At 36.8% G+C, this 7352-nt stretch overlaps 1 non-coding gene across 1 annotated transcript; it reads right to left on the bottom strand.

The window, feature by feature from the left end:
- Positions 1-6518: 6518 nt before the first annotated feature.
- On the bottom strand, positions 6519-6625 carry LOC133820520 (small nucleolar RNA R71). Its single transcript, XR_009886927.1, has one exon. It is a non-coding gene; the product is annotated as a small nucleolar RNA R71 (small nucleolar RNA).
- Positions 6626-7352: the final 727 nt, after the last annotated feature.

Below are 7352 nucleotides of genomic sequence, written 5' to 3'. Positions count from 1 at the left end.
GAGATATTCAACTTGCGAGGACCTAGATATAACGCATACTGAAGGATCCCAAGAGACTCGGGAAATCTTTATATGCTCATTAATGACCAGGCTATATCATATATATATATATATATAATTTATTACCTGAGATAGCAGGAGCATATTTATTCTATTATCAAATCATATCCCAATGTAAATGAGAATAATTTGAATTAATTATATACCCTATGTAATTACGCGGTTTATTTACACGGTTACCCAAACCTGTCCATGGAATCCCCCTATAAATACTAGGAATGTTGGACAACGAAGGGGACCAATTTTTCTGTATTACTGAAACTCTGCCAAAATAGAGAGAGAAACAGTAATAATATTGACTCATGGACTAGGTGGATTTTAACCACTGAACCACGTAAAAGTTCTATGCTTTTGAGTGGGTACTTGTTATTTCATTGTGGTTTATTATCTAGCACTAATCTACCCATTTTATTTCTTAATATACTGTGAAGGAAAAACTGCGTCAACAATTTGGTGCTTTCATTGAGAGTAAATTAGTGCTTTACAAGTTCTAGTTAAATTTCATCATGGTGCTCACTCGCTCAATGCACGATAATGAGACAGAATAGCCTGGTGGGCAGGAGGCTCATCATACCGTTGTTCCCAATGAAAGGGGCTCAGATGTTCAGCAATGTCCAGGCAAACAACCGGCAGGTCAAGGCGATACTAGGAGTTCGGCGTCGCCACCGCCAAATCCTAACCTGGGCTATCTGACTGCTATCGAGATGGAAAACATGCAGTTGAGGAGCCATCTCGCTAGAGCAAACAGAAAAATTGAGGAGGTCTTGGCTCGGTTACCCCCTCTTGCAACCGAAATTAATATCGGAAAGAGGAAAAGTGGGTCTCATAAGTCCCACTGGAATAACCGACCTAAACCGACTCGATCTTTCAGAACTGCCACTTTGAGTTCTGTGCCTTCAGAGCGAAATCACCAGAATGATCGGCCCACTTATCATCATAGGGGTCATCAACATGTCATTCGGTCAGTTAGGACTATGACCCCAAGCTTAGTTCCTTCTTCACAGATTCCCATAAATGCCCATATTAATCCGCAAAGAGGGGTTGCGACAAGCTCATGAAGGCACAACGCTCTAGCAAACCCCTCTGTGCCACGATCGGAGTACCAGGCACAAAAAATAAGGGACGTTGGAGTAAAATCAAGGCGAGCTAATTTAGTCCATCCTGATGGAACGAGGATAGCCTCGACAATAAGGCATCCTCCATCACTTGTAAGACATCCAACACCACCTCGTCCTCAACGAGATATTCCAGCCCATGGGAACACTAGGAGAAATCCTCCCTCGTCTACAAATACTTCTGTCCCACGAACGCATGTTGAGAATCCAGGTCCTCGATATCAACTGTAAGTTGTAAGGTTCGCAAACGAAGTTACTGGACAGAGGGCCATCATAGCGGCAAGTCCAAGAGCGACCTAAGAAATCATTTGAGTTCAGCGCAAGTCCTCGATATGATCCACAGCTCGACTTGCGGGATCACCTGAACTCATAGAGAAGGTATCTAGCTCATGATGAGGATATTAGCTATACTCAACATGAGGGAGATCCGTCCATAGTACACGACAACGGGAATGCCCCACATAACCAAGCTCGAGCTTGGAGGGACAATAGCCCGTCAAACGTGTATGATAGGATGGGAGCTGTTGAACAGCCCACAACTAACTTAGGGACTAGGGACCAAACCCTTGAGAGACTAGCTCTAATTGAAGAGCAGAAGAAAAGACTCTTATCCGAGAAGGAAAAGGATGATTTCGACTCAGACGAGGAGCTCGAACCTTTTGCTTCAAACATTGTGGTGGCAACATATCCTGTAAGTTTTAGGATGTCGCACATGTCAAAGTTTGATGGAGATGGAGATCCATCTGATCACCTCGGAATGTTTAACACCATGATGGTGGCCTACAATGTCGGGCCCGATCTAAGCTGTATCTTGTTCCCTGCAACTCTAGTTGGGTCTGCCAGGCAGTGGTTTAAATAATACAATAGGCATTCCATAAGCTCGTGGAAGAAATTTTCTTTCGATTTCAAAAAACCATTCTGAGCTTCACAGGCAGCTCGGGTTGAAGCTGATTCATTGGCCAACATAAAGCAGCAACCTAGCGAGACGATGAAGGCATATCTGAGCAGATTTGCCAATGTTGCTGCATGAGCTAGGGATGTTGATGACAGCTCCAAGCTCATGGCAATGAGGACGGGAATCCTCGTTGGGGGCAACCTATGGCAAGAACACCAAATAAAAGGAGTTGAAAGTTTGGACAAATTCTTGGCCCAAGCTCAAGAATTGATAAACCTGGAGGAGGCGCGAGCTTCTGTCGCAGGAACCAGCCAGACCCCTATCCAACCCGTTGGAGCGGTAGCGGATGTTGCAGCTACAACTCAAACTGTTACCCATAATAACCAAGGGGGAACAACAAAAGGAGGGTAATGGTGAGGGTGACCAGAGCGAGACAAAGAAAAACAAGTCCTTGAAGAAGTTCAAACCTATCTATGCTACATATACCGACCTAACGGACACCCAAGAGCATATTTTTCTGGCTAATTTTAATCTCCTTCCATGGAAGAAGCAGAACCTTTGAAAAACCAGAGGGCAAAGAGAGATCCTTCAAAATTTTGTCGAACCCATAATGACATCAATCATTACACTGATCATTGTCGCTAGCTGAAGTATGAAATTGAAACTCTCATCTAAGCTGGACCGTTGGTCCAATACGCCTAAAATTGGGTAGTTCCTAATCAGCCCGTTGGGCAGAACTCTCAATCAGTCCCAGAAGCTCCGATAGGCCAATCCAAAGCTCAGGCAAACTAGGTCGAACCTCCTCCAATAGTAGGGGAAGATATAACCACTATTGCGGGAGGACCTCATTTGGTGCGCACGAGCAGCGGGGCCCAAAAGAGGAACATTAATGAGTTGAAGGCTCATAACAAGGTGGAGTTCATCCTGGAGCAATGGTTATCGAAACAATAGTGATTGGTAAAATAACCAATCATTTTCACAGAAGATGATGCTAGCCACGTCCAATTCCCACATAATGATCCGCTGGTAGTAATCGTTCAACTCGCCAATCGAAGGGTCCGAGGAATACTGGTGGATAACGGAAGCTTTGTAAATTTACTTTTCAGGTCCACCTTGGAAAAAATGGGATTGTTCGTATTCGATTTTGATAACTCTACAAAATAGAGTTATTTTACCACTTTTTATGTGTTAAATGTTGCTTAATTCTTGAGTTTTTAATTGATTTATTAAGTTTTAAAGTTATTTTGAATTTATTGGGTTTATTTTGATTTTATATATTTTTGTGTGTTTTTAAAGTTATTTTGTTGTAAAATGTTGTAGTTAATTATTTGAATTATTGTCGTTTAATTTGAGGTAAAAAATGTTGTATTATTGAACTTAAATGTTAAATATAAATTAAGTTATAATTAATATTTTCCAAAAATTAACTTGATTTATTTTATAGTTGAAAATATTTTATTATGATTTATTTTATATTTATTTTGTAGGGAATTTATTGCATTTTTGTGCTTGAAAAGTAAGGAAAATAAAGAGAAAAAAATGGCAAAACTGAACACAACATCTCCAGCTGCCTCCTAAAGCCCCTCCAGCCCAGCAGGCCCAAGCCCGCACCACAAGGCCCAAAGCCTTCTCCCAGCTGCCCCTCAGCCCGCCTGCCTCCTGGGCTGCCTGGCCAAACCCTTGCACTCAGGCCCAACCTGAAGTCCTCCCAGCTCCACCTTGGGCCAGCCAGCTTCCAGCCATTTGGAGTCATCCAGCCCAACGCCTCCTGCCTGCCACCACCAGGCCCAATCGAGCCCAGATGCCTCAGCAGCCTCCCAGCCGCCTGAACCACCCAGCCCAGCCACCCAACTAGCCACCAACAACCCTCTTGAGCCCACAATGTGTTTTTGTCCCCTATGTCCAAAAATGCCAACTTTTTACCCAATTTTTCCACATATTTCACCACAAAAATCATCATTACACCATATAATTTATCTCTACATGCCATATTTACTTTGTTTAATTAATTTAATCAGTTTAATTAATTTAAGTTGATTATTTTAATGCTCTCATTTTGGCTATAAATATGGAATTTCAAGACCATTTTAGGGTGCTTAATTTTTGGTTGCCATCTTCTCTCTACCATTCTCTCTTCCATTTTGGTGTTTTCCAAGAGCATTTTCAAGTAATTATTTTATTTATTTTGTAATTTCTATTCTAGTTATGTGCTTCTAATCTTTTTCATAAGATTATTAAGATCATGATGAAGCAACTTGTAACTAGATAATATTTATGTTGTATGTTGATTTCCCTTGTAATGCAACAAAGTTTATGGATTTTTCTTCTTCATATATGTCTTTCATCTTTAATATCTCATATTTTGGATTGTTAGATAATATTGCACTTTGTTCTTCATTTTGCAAAATATAATATTCTTTGTGTAAGATGTGTCATTAAATTGTACACATCGAATGCTTAGAACAAAAATATTATATTTTGCCTTGTAAATAATGTTATTTGATTTTTTGTTGTTTCGTTAGGTTGATTCACATTAAATACTTTGAATTTATATTTTTTTGAAAAGTGAAGAAAAATCCTATCTTTTTATAAATAGTTTGTGCTTAAAATTATAAATCTATTTGGAAAATGATAGTTTGACTTATATTAACTATCACTAAAACTTGGGAATCAATATACTAGTAAGTATTCTTAAACTTACATTTTGTGGATTCTAGCATCTTAATAATCTTTCCTTTTAACACTTATTTTCAAATCATTATTGGTTTATTTTTATTCTCTTAAATAAATTTATTTTAAATCTTTTATTTTATGTTCATGATATTAAATCTCATCAATCATTGAAGCTAGGTTAGATTTTATTAATTTTGGTTTAAAATAGTTTTCTTTTTTAGTTTAGACAACTCCTTTGGGTTCGATCTCGTGCTTACACGAACACTATATTTCATATACGATTCGTGCGCTTGCGAGTTATAAATTTTTAAAACATACCCATTTTGGGTTCATCAAGTCTTTGGCGCCGTTGCCAGGGAGTTGCAAGAAAAGAAACGAAATTTATCTCAAGGTTAGAGAATTCTTCTACTGATTATTTTAATTTTTGCACTTAAAAAATACTATATATAAAAAAATATAAAAAATATATATATTTAAATAAAACTAAAAATAGGATAAAAAGAAAATTCGGGACGGTTCTACTACCCATAAAAAAACTTACTTATATATTTATATTTATTGTTTTTTTTTATTGACGACACTTGTGTCTCCTATCAATCTATCTTTTTAATTTTTATAGTTGATGGAACTTGTGCCTCCTAGTTTTGTTGTAGTTTTATTCCTTGTATTTCTTTGTTAGTTGACGGTACTTGTGCCTCCTAACCTTTGTTGTAATTTTCTTTATTTATCTTGTTGTTATTTTTTTTTTTTTTTGTAAGTTACTTGTTGATGCAATTTTGCCTGCTAGTCTTTTATTTTATGTTTTAGTTGATGGCACTTGTGCCTCCTAATTTTTACCTTAAATTTGTTATAGTTGATGGCATGCTATGCCTCCCTACTCTTGCCTAACTTTTTATAGTCTTATTTAATTTTACCTTATTTTTCTTTGTCTTTTATCATAATATTGTGTAATTGTGAAAAAAAAAATATTTGGAAAAAAAAAAAGAGAAACCTAAATCTTGTCCTTTCACCATAAAGCAATCTTTGCTAAAGGAAATTTGAACAAAATTCTCAATCCGCCTCTACTAATTAATCTCGGGGAGTTGTTAGTAGTGTGCAAGTAAGTGGAAAAAAATAGGCCTGGGGACAAGTGAACCATAAAAATTATATTGTTGTGAAATCTCTAAAAAAAATTCTAAGTATGCTCTATGATTGCGATTTTAACTGATCTTCCACATCAGAAAATTGTTTGTTTGAGATTATATTTGTTGCCTTGTTTGTGAAAATTGTATGCATCATTGGGAACGTAACTCTTTATTCGATTAGTAAAAAGACGCTTATTTTTGTTTGAAATTGAAAGTGTTATTAAAAATTTGAGCATCATGGAACCAATTGCTAATACTAATAGAAATCCTATTGATGAAAATGTTGTGCCTGAAAAAACATTGCTTGAATATTTTGCACTGATTTCATCTAATGATCCTTCATGTATTGTTCTTCCTACCACTTCTGCTACCCATTTTGAGCTTAAACCATCAATCATTCAATTTTTACCATCTTTTTATGGGTTAGATAGAGAGGATCCTTACATGCATGTCAAAGATTTCTTAGAAATTTGCTCAACATTTAAATTTCAAAAAATTTCTGATGAGTCGGTCAAACTAAGATTGTTCCCTTTTTCATTAAAAGTGAAATCAAAATCTTGGTTAAATTCCCTTCCCATGAGGTCTATAACTACATGGGATCAACTTTATAATAAATTCTTGCTGAAATTTTTTCCTATGTCTAAAACTGATAGTCTAAGTAGAGAAATCTCCGAGTTTTTTCAAAAAGATAATGAAGAGTTTTATGAATGTTGGGAAAGATTTAAAGATTTATTATTAAAATGTCCTCATCATGGTTTTGAAAAATGGAGACTTGTAAAATATTTTTATGATGGTTTGACTCCCTCTAATCGTCAAATGATTCAATCTATGCATACTGGAATTTTTTTAAAATTTCAAGGACAAGAGGCTTGGGACGCCCTTGAAGATTTATCTGTCAATTCACAACAATGGAATTATTTTGATCCTAGGTCTAGGTCAACTAATTCACCAAAAAGAGGAGTAAGGTATGAAGTAAAAGATGAATTAGACTTACGAACATCCTTAAACAAATTAGTGAGAAAAGTAGAAGCTTTGGCCATTAGCCAAACTATAAATTCTTCAATACAACCAAGAAAATATGTTTGTTCTATATGTTCTAGTCCTTGCCATAATGCCCAATCATGTCCTTCCTACCAAGAAGCCTTTTCTGAGGAGGCCAATGCTCTTCATGCTTATGGGAAACCAAATGACAGCCCATTTTCATCCACCTACAATCCAAATTGGAGAAACCATCCAAACTTTTCATGGAGACAAAACCAACCTCAAATGAATCAAGAGCACCAATAGAACATGCAAAACCAAACTCATGTCCCACAAAATCAACCATATCCTCAACAAAGGAAACCTTCCTTAGAAGATACTTTACAACAATTTATGCAATCCACTCAACAAATCCTACAAAATCAATCTCAATCAATTACCAAACTCGAGATACAAGTAGGACAGCTCGCCACTGCTTTAGCTGATAGAGAAAAAGGAAAATTC

This window comes from Humulus lupulus, chromosome 2, assembly GCF_963169125.1.
Source record: "Humulus lupulus chromosome 2, drHumLupu1.1, whole genome shotgun sequence".
NCBI classification, from domain to species: Eukaryota; Viridiplantae; Streptophyta; class Magnoliopsida; order Rosales; family Cannabaceae; genus Humulus; species Humulus lupulus.
This window is presented reverse-complemented; position numbering and strand designations above follow the sequence as displayed.